This window comes from Sorex fumeus, unplaced genomic scaffold, assembly GCF_029834395.1.
Source record: "Sorex fumeus unplaced genomic scaffold, SorFum_2.1 ptg000128l, whole genome shotgun sequence".
Lineage (NCBI taxonomy): Eukaryota > Metazoa > Chordata > Mammalia > Eulipotyphla > Soricidae > Sorex > Sorex fumeus.
Genome location: NW_026606185.1, coordinates 34,707,795 through 34,721,511, shown reverse-complemented (window position 1 = coordinate 34,721,511; position 13,717 = coordinate 34,707,795).

The window sequence follows — 13,717 nt, the reverse complement described above, 5'->3', positions numbered from 1 at the left end:
TTCCAAGGGTGCATAAGAATCACCCATTAGTGCCGAAACACCCACTAGTGTTACTGTGGGTACACCTAGCACCTAGTGTCTGGGCTGATTCTCCTGGAGGGAGGAGGTGTGGGAGCAGATAATAATCATGTTTTGGCTTCCTAGACCTTTGCAGGCACTGGAATTTAATTTTGTTAGCTTCCCTAGAGCTGAAAAGCCCTGAGAGTTTGATTAACAGTAAGCAAATCATAAAAATCCCATTTTATTGCTATAATACTAATTTAATTAATAGCCACATGGCTGCTGACAAAGCAAGGAATTACAGCAAAAGAAATCTGGTCTTTTTGGGAGAGATTATTTCATTCAGAATATTAAGGGAGTCTAGGAAAGTTGCCTTAGTTCAGGGTAAAGTCTCCCATGTTCTGAATGCTTGCCTGATCTAGCAAGTCTTTCCTTCAGGATTGTTTGACAATAATAAAGCCTCTTTCTTTGTCTTCTCTTATTTCACCATCCTTGTAGACTGCTATCCAAGTAAAAGAACACATATCTAGTTATGTTACTATATCCCGTTTTTTTATTGACTCTCATTTTAGTGTCATGGTTGAATCACAGTGAACATTCTAGTGGGCATTAGCAATTATAAATCTTCCACAACTCTGATCCTGCATGCTGCCATAACTGAGAACTTTTACAACCAAGTGCTGAAACTTCAGCCTCACAGCAAAATAAAGAACCCACCTTATCTCCACCCGAAGAATTTTAATTTTCCTTATGTCAGTAACTCAGTTCATTCAAAGTCAAGACCTCCATGTACAGGGGTTACTCCTAGCTCATTCACTCAGGAATTACTCCTGGCAGTGCTCGGGGAGACCATATGGGATGCTGGGAAAGAAACTGGGGTCAGCTGCATGCAAGGCAAACGCTCTCTCTGCCATGTTATCATTCCAGCCCTCATAGTTTGAGTTTTGTTTTGTTTTTTAACCCTTACCACACCATTAGATGAAGTTAGAGTTGTGGCTTCTAGTTCAACTCAGTGATCACCCTACTATTACAATCAACTCCAGAGGGAAAGAAAAGTAGCCTGAAGCGGGAATTCCAGGCTCTTTTATCTAGTTGGCAGATTTTGTGGTGTTTTTTTTTTAATGTCTACCCCTGACCCCTAAACTCTTAGACACTTGGTGAAGCAAAGCAGACTTGAGGCTGTGTGTCACTTGGGTGGGTCGAGGTGGCCGTGCCCCGTGTGAAAGATAGGCAGGAACCAGAAAGTGACTCTCCAAACATGTCCTTGTGGTTGCATTTATTTATTTATTTATTTATTTATTTATTTATTTGTATGCTTTTTGGATCACACCTGGCGATGCACAGGGGTTACTCCTGGCTCTGCACTCAGGAATTACTCCTGGCGGTGCTCAGGGGAGAATATGGGATGCTGGAAATCGAACTCCATCAGCCGCGTGCAAAGCAAAAGCCCTACTCACTGTGTTATCGCTCTAGCCCCTGTGATTGCTTTTAAATTTAGCTAATTCACAAAAGACTGGGGCTGGAGCTATAGCACAGTGGTAAGGCGTTTGCCTTAGAAGCGGCCAACATGGCCCACCCGAGTTCGATTCCTCCGCCCCTCTTGGAGAGCCCGGCAAGCTACCGAGAGTATCTCGCCCGCATGGCAGAGCCTGGCAAGCTACCCATGATGTATTCGATATGCCAAACACAGTAACAACAAAGTCTCCAATGGAGACGTTACTGGGCCCGCTCGAGCAAATGGATGAACAACAGGAGTACAGTGACAGTGACAAAAGACTGTGCTAGGAGTTGGGTGAAGAGAACCAGTTAGGAATAAAGATAGTTTACTCAACTGATTTTATCTCTGTATCCCCCTCAGGATTAGCTTAGAACTATTGTCCAGGAGACATAGTTTACCCTTTCCATGGGAAACAGTTGATAAGGAGAAAATAATTCAGAAAGAGTCTTAATCATTAAGGAAAACTAATATAATAAGGTGATATTTAAGCTTGACAACAAGGAAAATATGACAAAAGAAACAATGTAGGTCATTTGTGAAATATAAAATAACATAATATGAGACTGACACCCAAGGACAGTAGACACAAAGGCCAGGAATATTGCCCTATTTTTGGAAACCTGTCTCATGAGCTGGGGAAGAAGGCAGCTGGAACAGAGATGGGATCACTAAGTCAATGATGGTTGGAGGAATCGTTTGGGATGAGAGATGTGTGCTGAAAATAGATAAAGGACCAAAGGTGCTAGTCTTTCATTATCTATATTGCAAACTATAATGCCCAAAGGGGAGGGGGGAGAGAGAGAGAGAGAGAGAGAGAGAGAGAGAGAGAATGGGGGGGGGGAATTGTCTGATTGTCTGCCATAGAGGCAGGGAGAGGGTTGGAAAGGGGGGTGGTAATACTGGGGACATTGTTGGTAGAGAATGTGCACTGGTGGAGGGATGGGTATTTGATGATTGTATGAATGAAACTCAAACATGAAAGCTTTGTAACTGTATCTCAGGGTGATCCAATTTTTTCAAAAAAAATTTTAAAAAAGAAACAGTTTAGGTGATTATTTTTTCATATAAATAAATGTCGAAGCTTTTGAGAACCTTAACAGGATGAGGTGGAAAGAGTACTGACGTGTAAACGTGAAATATAGAAAAATTTAAAATCTAGGATTAAGAACCAAACATAGAATTTGATAGGAGTATTAGTTTTAACGGACTAGGAAAAATACTTAAGATGAAGTTTAAGGCGTTGGGACAGTCATGCAGACAACAGAGAAAGCAGTTTAAAAAGGCAGGAAATCGGGGCTGGAGTGATAGCACAGTGGGTAGGGTGTTTGCCTTGCACAGCTGACCCGGGTTTGATTCCCAGCATCCCATATGGTCCTCTGAGCACCGCCAGGAATAACTCCCGAGTGCAGAGCCAGGAATAACCCCTGTGCAATGCCAGGTGTGACCCAAAAAGCAAAAATAAATAAATAAATAAATAAATAAAAATAAAAATGCAGGATTAAAATATACTTGACCTTGAGATCTGATGGAGTCTGTGTCCTACAAACTTTTGGGATAACATGCTTTTCCAAATTTTCAACATTGCTCGAGTAAAGTAAGTAAAGGCCCTCCCGTTGATCGTCAATTTGCTCGAGCGGGCCCAGTAACGTCTCCATTGGAGACTTTGTTGTTACTGTGTCTGGCATATCCAATACTCTCGGTAGCTTGCCGGGCTCTCCGAGAGGGGCGGAGGAATCGAACTTGGGTCCGCCATGTTGGCTGCTTGCAAGGCAGACGCCCTACCCGCTGTGCTATTGCTCCAGCCCATGCTTAGGAATAATGAGATATGTACCAGCACGTGGGGGTAATTGGAAGGAACTGCCTCACTTGGAAGTAATAATCCCAGAGATTTCAGTTACATTCATTCTCTCTTGGAGAATCTAGGATCAAAGAGACCATCTTATTACATACAGGTTACACATGAATTGGGAACTTCAGCCACATCACACCAAGGCTTAATTAAAAGTGTCTGATGACAGCATTTGTTCTTGCTATTATTGATTTTATGAGGGACCTTGGAGCTCCCTCACTGAAGAATAAGAGAGATGCTTTGAGCACCAAGTTGTTAGGACAACATGGTGTCAGAGAAAGGTAGAAGTACCTTTGCACCATGTAGCTGTCATGGCCTGAAAACAATTTGGAGAGGAGTATCTAGTAAAAGCTTTGTCTAGGATACTCCTAGTATCTACTATAAGTATATAGTATAAGATTGTATAAGCCTAACCAGATGTGACAGAAATGGTTTGGAATTATATTGTGGAGCAATATAAATTAATTAATAAATTAATAAAATTATATTTTATTTGCTCTCAGCTGTTTGAGTTTTTCTAATAAGTAAAAAATAAACTTTTCTATCAATTTATGAGTATCTTTGTAATGATGCCTTTTCTTGTTGAATGGCAAATATATTTTTTAATACTATTATAAGTAACTTTGATGCATACATTTCTTAATACTTGTGTTAATAGTGGCCAGCACATTCAGAAGTTGATTAATTACATTAAGCATAAAATATAAACCTTATGAATTTGAGTTTATTGCTATTAAGGTGTCCATGTGACCCATTTACTCGCCATTGGCCAAGTGTATTAGGTCTCCTCAGTGGGTTTGAAATGGGAATTCATGACCTCTAAAGTTCTTTCACTTACAAGTCTTTATTGATGGTTTATTGAATTCTGAGTGATCAACTGACAGAAGAAACTAGAAAAATGGGACAGGAGATATATGTAGCCCTAGTTTTAAAAGATATATTGCACTAAAATTTACAGATAAAAAAACTATTTAAAAGTACACAATTGTAAGGATTATTTATTTATTTATTTTTGCCTTTTGGGTCACACCCGGCAATGCACAGCGGTTACTCCTGGCTCTGCAAACAGGAATTACTCCTGGCGGTGCTCAGGGTACCATAAGCGATGCTGGGAATCGAACCCAGCTCGGTCACATGCAAGGCAAAATCCCTACTCACTGTGCTCCAGTTCTCCCCCCTTTTTTTAGGATTTTTGTAAAAATTATATGGATGTGTAACTATTGTCAAAATCAAGAGTTAAGCTATATCAAAAACATTCTCTCACACTCTTCAGAGTGAGTTTCTTACTATGACTTACCAATCACTGGCAACTGCTAATCTGTTTTCTTTCCTTATAATTTTGATTTTTCCATAATATCAAATATATGTAATCATAATAATATGTACCTGTATGATTCTTCTTTCAGTTAGGATAGTTCTTTTGATATGCATTTATGTTCTCACATTTTGATGTTTTAATTATTTTTAACAATTAATTTTATTTTATTATTTTTCCTTTTATTGTAGTATTTAATTGAGTGGATAAAACTCAGTTATTTATCCACTTAGAACTTTTTTATTTTTTCTTTTTGGGTCATACCCTGCGATGCTCAGGGGTTACTCCTGGCTCATGCACTCAGGAATTGCTCCTGGCGGTGCTCAGGGGACCATATGGTGTGCTGGGAATCGAACCTGTGTCGGCCATGTTGGCTGCATGCAAGGCAAATGCCCTACCCGCTGTGCTATTGCTCCAGCCCCACTTTTTATATTTTAGAAACAATGCTCTTTCAAAGATGAACATTTGTAATAACTATGTGTAGAATGGGTTGCCCAAGACCTTAAACATGTGCCATGAGCATATTATAAAATAAGCAGGTGATGAAAAATGAGAAAAATGAAGATTTCCAAGTCACCTTAGAAGGTTTATTATTATTATTTTTTTATTTGTTTTTTGACCTGCTCCGTTTCCGACCTGGGCCGGTTCACCCCTCCTTAGGCAACCTGGTGGTCCTCCGCTCCCGGAGGGTCACCATATTGATGCCGAACTTAGTGCGGACACCCGATAGGCATAGTGCACTACAGCCCAGAACTCCTGGACTCAAGCGATCCTCCGGCCTCAGCCTCCCGAGTAGCTGGGACTACAGGCGCGCGCCACCACGCCCGGCTGGAGCGATAGCACAACGGGTAGGGCGTTCGCCTTACAAGCGGTCAACATGGCCGACCCGAGTTCGATTCCTCTGCCCCTCTCGGAGAGCCCGGCAAGCTACCGAGAGTATTCGATATGCCAGACACAGTAACAACAAAGTCTCCAATGGAGACGTTACTGGGCCCGCTCGAGCAAATCGACGATCAACGGGAGGGCCTTTACCTTTACCTTTACCTATTTGTTTTTTGGGCTAAGGTGTTCAAGTCTAACTCCTGACTCTGCACTCAGGGGTTGCTTCTGGCAGGACTCAAGGGGACCTTATGTGGTACCAGGGATCAAACCCAGGTGAACTGCATGTAAGACAAGTACACAGCCTGCTGTACTAGCTCTCCAGCCCCAGGTAAAACTTTTAACCTAAATTCTACAAATTTTATTGGCATCTGTAAGGAAGAAGTTCAGGAAATCTTTGATACAAATGAGGAAAAATTTTATGTTCATTTACACAAATTTATGAAATTTAGCATTTTTTTAAATTATGAATGTGCATAAGATGGTAAAGTTGTTGTTAGCAGTATCTGTGACTTTGTCACCAACAGGAATCAGAAGTATTTTTACACTGTATCTAATTTTATTCACATATTACATAAACTGCAATTCAAGCTCACCACTAAGAAATTATGGTTATTACACTCAGTGTTAAGATTAATTATTAAGGGTATACATACATAGCTGTGTTGTAATTAAAATATTAATAGTGTTTTTTCAATGTCATTTTTCTTTATAATCCTCTGTATTTAATTTTATGCTTAATAAAATTAAGAATCTGAGCAAGAGACAGAATGGACCCTGGCCAGTTTGGCTTGGCTTTAATCTAATGGACTCTAGCAGCATACACAAAGAAAGGAATGGCTGACATCCCAAGAATCAGTTAGAAGTAGGATGAAATAAAAAGAAAGCTGTGTTGTGTTGTTTTAAGGTTTATAATCTAGTGGACAGAACTTTCCCTGAAATAGTTCTACAAAAGCCTTCTAGGGAGCTAGAGAACAGATTAATCATTCTGAACAGTGTGACTGTTGGGATTTATGAAATGGAATATTACTGCACTGACACTCTAATATGGCTTGGTGAACTAGAATCTATCTTTGACATTTTAGATGGAATAGTAATTTACTTTTGACAGTGATCAGTCCACGTGTTTTAGTGAATTCACTCAGGGAATGGCCCTTAGGAAGTGGGTCAGCTGGACTTCACCAGGACCCAGTGACCACAGCAGAAGTCGCTCTTACATTGTCAACAATTATAACAGAAATGGCCTAAGACAGCTGGTTTAGAAGGAAGAGACAGATGCAACAGATGGTATGAAGCAGGTGGATGCCAGAGGAACAAAATATGATAGGTAAATATGATTCTCCAGTTTAGAGCCTAAGAAAATTAGGGTCTCTCTGGCAGAAAGACGAGATGGCAGTGAGTCTAAGTAACACCTAGGTAAAAGGAAATTTGTGTTTATGGAAAGGGAACTATTTGAATACTTTAGCTCAGAAGCCAAGTGATGATATAAATTTCATCACAATCAGATATTCCTCTATCCACCAGTTTTTCCTAAAACCCAGTCATTTCCTAGACGAAGCCTTCTTGGATGAGTAGACCATGAGAACCTAACAGAGAGGGGATTCTAAGTTGACCTGCGTTCTTACTTAGAGATGGAGGAGCAGGATAGATTTGTGCCATTCATGGGCCTTGAGACATGCTACAAGACCAGAGAGGGCTGGCTACAAGTTTCCTTTATCCATGCAGCTGCAAACTCCCTCTCATCTCACTTTTACATTTTTCTGTTCACATACGATCACTACCCTGTAGATCACTCCTCTGCCCAATCCTTCCATGGAACCCCAGAAAACTTTAATCTCCTTGTACTCAAACACCCCTATGTCCTTAACTGGTGTCCCAAGTGTTCTTACTACCTCTTCATCTTAACTGAAGATGGATTTCACACAGTTATATACTTCTCTGAAACTGTCCTCAGTGATATAAGCTCCCCCATCCAACCTAGAAGCCCTGAAGTCCTCATCCTTTTCTTCTTTGGCTTCCTGCCTCCCTCCCAGCTTGTGTGCCTTGGTTAGTTATTTCACAGTTTCTCTCACCAGGCACCCGGACACCTCAGAGCTTGAATCTTCTGTCACATCTTCTTAGGCATCCCCTGACCATTTGTCTGGAAAACACCTGTGCTAAGATTGCTCAAGGAGAAAGTGACAAAATGATCTTAATCATGCTCTCAAAAATGCATTACATTCTTGTGTAACCCTTACTATATCTTTATTAACCTCCCCTCCCCTCCCTACCCTTCCTTCCCCTCCTCTGCCCTTCCCACCTCTTCCTCCCCTCCCCTCTCTTCTCCTCTCCTTGGTCCATTTCTCTATATCCTTGTTCTTTGCAGTTAAGTTTCTTTTTTTCCTCTTGCCCTATTTGATTTACCCATTATAATTTCAATGAACAAACTTAATTGATTTTATATCTATATTCATATTTTATTGACTTTTTACTAATTTCCTATTTCTTAAAAAATCATTTATATTTTCCTAGATGCGCTTGCTTTCACTCCCATATTCGGAAAGAGTTCATTATCACTTCAGTATTTTATTGTTTTTTTATGTAGAAGTACTGCCACTGATTAGCTGATTGAATTAGGCATGAACTCCACTTTACTTTTTTTTCACAATTTTATTTATTTATTTTTTCTTCTTATATTTATTTATTGAAACACCATGGGAAAAGTTACTAAGCTTTCAGGTTTGTCTCGGTCATACAATGATCAAACACCTTTCCCTTCACCAGTACTCATTTTTCACCACCATTGTGTTTCAAGAACCCCAATATATCCCCCTCCCATCCGTCCCAATGCCTGTGAGGCAGATGATTTCTACTTAACTCCTCTCTACATTGATTACATTTATTATGTAGACAAAAGATACACCATTATTGTTTAGAATTTCCCTCCTCCAACAATCAGAATTGCTGAAAAGGCATTGTGAAATACTTGTTTTCTATAGCCGGTTATGAAAATCATATAATGTCATGCGGCCACGATTTTGGATTTCTGCAAAAAGTCAGATAATTACAAGATTGGTTTCTGTGCATCTGGAGCCATGGCCGTGCCGGAGAGCTGCTTGTGGGGGGCAACTCGTGACCTCGATAGGGTGTGAAGGACGAGCCGGTACCGTCCCCCTTCCCATGAGACTGCAGTTGCCCCGTCACCACCAGCTCATACTTGGCTTTCCTATAAGCTCTGAGGCGGCAGCCACCTTGCTGCCGGGGCGGGGTGGGGGAAGGGGAAAGGTGGAAGGGAGCAATACCTTTTCCCTCCCGGGGAGGCATGGTGCCATAATTTAATGCAAGGGCCATTCACTTTTCTGCCTCAAGCTGCTGGGCTCTGGATTAAGTCCTTTTGCCTCTGGAGCCATGGCCATGCTGGAGAAGCGCTCATGGGAGGCAACTCGTGACCTCGGTAGGGCATAAAGGACGAGCCGTTACCATCCCCCTTCCATGAGACTGCAGTTGCCCCGTCACTGCCCGCTCATACCTGGCTTTCCTATAAGCTCCAAGGCGGCGGCCACCTTGTATGCGGTCCAGATGCATTTCTGCCAAAAGCCGCTGGGTTTCAAGATTTGTTTCTGAGTCTCTGGGATCATGACCATTAATCAGCTTGATCAGGAGCCAGAGAGGCCATTTGTAGACGGCGACTTGGGGTCTTGTTGGGTTGGGGAGAAAAGGGCCAGTTCCACCCCCATTTGATGAGGCCCCATGTGTCTTGTCACTGTGGGCCCAAACCTGATTGTCCAGTGGCCTCTGGAGGATGGTGGTCACCGGGGCACCAGGAGAAACAGGCCAAGGCACGAAACCTATTCCCACTTGGAGTGGCCTACCACCAGTAACCTACTGCAGGAACAGGACCCATTTCTTCCAAAAGCCTTTGGGTTCTGAGATTCATTTCTGAGTCTCTGGGATCATGGCCGTTAAGCAGTTTGATCAGGAACCAGAGAGGCCATGCCTCCAATTATATAGCTGAGCCGGAGGTGGTTTGTGGGTGTGTCTCCCACATACCTAACTTTTGGCCATTTACTTTCTTGCTAAACTTTGCCCCAAGTTTTTGGGGTCTGGCCAAAGGCACAGCAGCAATTTTGGGGTATCTGGAAGTCTGACGGTGCCATCAGGCTGCTGATGCACTCGCCTCACAGGTACAGATTGACCTGCTGGCAGCACCATACCCCCTCCCTTCAGTATTATCATCACCCCCTCCCATTTTACATTGTTTAGTTTGAATCTCTTGCTCCTATTCAAGTTTCAACTTTTCAAGGATTTTTTTTTTTTGCCATGTCCAGCAGTGTTCAGGGGCTGATATGGTGACCACTTGCAAAACTAATAACTTAACCCCTGTACTATATTTCTGGATCCCTCCACTTTCATCTTGATTTATATTTGTCTTCTATTAGGACTATTTATCTTTACTGCATGTTCACTGGCTTTCTCTTACCTCATTTCTTCCTCTACATCTAAAAATTAATCTATGTTACCCTAGTCGATGCCTCTTCCATTATTTGACTTTGATTCTACCTCTCTAGTACTTGAGATAGAAACTGCTAAAGACTTAGCACACTTAGGCCAGGGATATCACTCCATGATAGAACACTTGCCTTGTCTCTATGAGGCTCTGGATTTTATGCCTTATAACACACACACACACACACACACACACGTGTACATGCATGCGTGCCTGTGCACTCATGCACAACCTTGCCACTTCTTTCTCCTCTTGGGTGGTAATGACAGTTTAGTTTATCTATTTTACTCATACAGAACCTTTTTTTATCCCCAAAATGTATAGGTGTTTTTTTTCACCAAATACAGTAATATTTGGAATGCTTTCCATCTTGAACATTTCCTGCCACAGTCATTCCGTCACCTCTATGTTGGAACACCCAATTCTGTTCTTTCTGGCTCTAGTATTCTAGTCGCCAGGTCCCCTCACATATTTGGCATTCCAATAATGTATAAACCTAGCCTGTCTAAATATGAACTCAATTCTATTTTCCCAGAGCCTCAGTCTCCTTAGACCCTATCATACTTTCTCTCGGTAGCATTGTTTTTCTTCTAGAACCTTCTAGAAAATTGAATTTTCCCACTCTTTAGCACCAGATTTTTAAAAACTAATATCAATTTATCTTTCAAAATATTTCTTCTACTTCTTTTTATTTCCACATCTGCCAACTGAGTACAAACCTTCATTGTTAATCACTCAGACTTTTGCAGTTCTGTTTTAGCTAGTCTCCTTGCTGCTAATCTATTTGCCAAATAATCATGTCTATGAGCTACTGCCAAATTAATCTTCTTAGTTCATGCCTCTGAATCCATTATGTCTCTCTCCATAAGCTTTCTTTCACTCCCCTTGGCCAGAAAAATACTTGGATGCCTTTTTTTCTGACATCCAGAGATGGCCAAGACTTTTCTGTTCCACCTTCATGTATTGATCTAAGCCTTCAAACATCAGCTACCTTTGGGTAGCTTACTCCTTACTTACTTCATCCTCATCTGCTCTCCATCAAACTGCTCACTGCCTGAAAGAGCAAGAAATAATAATGCTGAGAGCTTTTTAAAGTTTGAAGAGCAACCTCTTTAAGAAGGGTGGGCTTTGATCTTAGAAAAAATGTGGTGGTTTCAGTAGCCCAGAGAAATGATATTAAAGGTAATGATCACAGAAAGAGAAGGTCATATTAAAGGCATTTGTAGAGGCTGAAATAAGAAAGACTGATGACATCATAAATGCAAAGTGAGTGAAAGAGGAGAGCAAAGTGTGTCTTCGCTTGGAAGAATAGATGGTGAAAAGTTAATTTTGAAGATATTGTGGGTGAGAGATGGATAGCCAGACAGCCATGTCCAGATGTTATCAGGAAGTGAGACAGTCTGGGAGCTGGATCTTAGGAGGGATTAGGCTGAAGATGGAGTCAGGACCACACACCTGTGGTTTGAATTTCAGTATTTGGAGGTCATCAACAGACATTCCCAGCCATACATCTGAAGATGGAATTCTGGGGGCAAATTTACCTTTAGCCAATAATAAAGAAAAGGGAGGAGTTTTAATTTGGGTTTTAAAAATTTTTTTAATTTGATTTATTTATTTACTTATTTATTTGCTTTTTGGGTCACACCCAGCGATGCTTAAGGGTTTCTCCTGGCTCTGCACTCAGGAATTACTCCTGGTGGTGCTCGGGGGCCATATGGGATGCCGGGAATCAAACCCAGGTCGGCCGTGTGCAAGGTAAATACCCTACCTGCTATGCTATCACTCCAGTCCAATTTTGGATTAAAAAAAATTTTTTTTTGGAGATATGTTACTGCTCTTTTTTAAAGTCTTTTCCCCCCCCTTTTGGGGGAGGTCACACCTGGCAATGCATAGGAGTTACTCCTATCTCTGCACTCAGGAATTACCCCTGGCAGTTCTCAAGGGACCATATGAGATGCTGGGAATTGAACCTGGGTGAGTCGCGTGCAAGGTAAATTCCCTACCCGCTGTGCTATTGCTCCAGCCCCACTTCTTTTAAGTCTTTTGTACTTCTTAAATAACATCCCATTCATCAAGGTTGTTTATATTTATCATTTCACTTTCCTTGAGCATAGTGCCTTAAAAGTAGAGGAAACACCTCTTAACCCTCTGATTCCCCCATTCTTGGTGCTGAGTGTGGCACACAGGAAACGACCAGCACATGTTCTTTGGAAGACCCAAGAAATAAATGAGCACAGAAGTGATTGCAGCTAGGTTTCACTTTGTCTCTTAGTGAACCCACACTAATGTTACGATTGGTACCCAACTTTTAGCAGCTGATCATGGTGCAACAACCTCACTTACATTTTCCTGTTCTTGGTTACAGTGGCAGACTGAGCGAGAGTCTGAGCTCAGAGTGCCTCTGCTCATTCATACATAGTACATTTGATTTCCTGCCTACTTGCTGTGGCCACCTCCATCTTCACAAAGGTTAGTTTCCAGGGGTCTCTGGTTTCCTCTATCCCGAGGATTCACTCTTTCATCTTGGAATCCAGATTCCAAACTTCTTTACTTGGCTCAGCAGGATAGACAGAAACCTTTTCCCTGGATATGTAATTGCCTTCAAAATATACATTCTGAAGACAACGTCACCTAATTACTTAGCCCAGAACAGATTGGGAAACTGGAACAAACTGCTATTCTAGTTTTCAGATTAATATTTTGTGTCTTTGGGAACAGAGGAAGAAGTTCTTCACTTTTAGGTCAGTAGTTCTGAAAATGTTTGTCTCAGACAATGAAATATCATCATCCACTGGGAAACCTTTAGAAATATACATTTTTTGAGCCTCTCCCCAAATATACTGAATCTGAAAGTCTGGGTGAGAGCCCCAACAATCTGGGTTTAATGAGCTCTCGAAGTGATTTTGACACTTCTTATGCTTAAAGACCAATTCATACACAGGAGTGAGCTTGACCAGGTAGCTAATATCTAGTTCCTTTAATTGCTTTGCTGGCACATAGCTGGTTAACCTCTCAGGACCAGAGGATATTTTTCTATAAGGTAAAATTTTAAAGTCAGTTTATTACAAATTCTATTATCTGTAAATACCTGAAAATACCATACAAAGACCCGTGATGTAAATTCACAGAGTTTCAGGGTTGTCTAGACACATGAAAGGATTTGATTGGCGGTGACAAGGTGCATACTTACTCTTACCATTAATGCCACCTGAGCACGCACAGAAACCAATCCATCTGATGTGTATGCACCAAGGCAGAATATCTTTATCTCCTTTCTAAAGTTTTTTGATGAAAATTGCTAAACAAGTGTTCTGTGGCATTGGGTTCTATCAACAGGGTCTCTCTAGCTGGAATGTCAAGAACTATTTGCATGTTAGGAGCTTAGGAAGAGTGTTGCATAAACAATGATCAAGACAGATTTCAATAGGAAAAAAGCATTACCCAGATACTGGCTTAGTGCTGCTGTGTTTTAGTTTCTTACGAATTCAGTCGAGGAGCTTGTTCATTGTGTTCTCAATTTAAAGAGTTTAAACTACAAGGTCATTCTGAAAATGAGTGCTGATTCTTCTAGAGAAGTAAACCATGTTATTAGCGCCTCTATAGTCAATACAATTCCCTTGGAACACAACACAGCTTCTATTCTTTTAATGCATATTCATGCCAAACACTATAATTCTTCATTTGGGACAA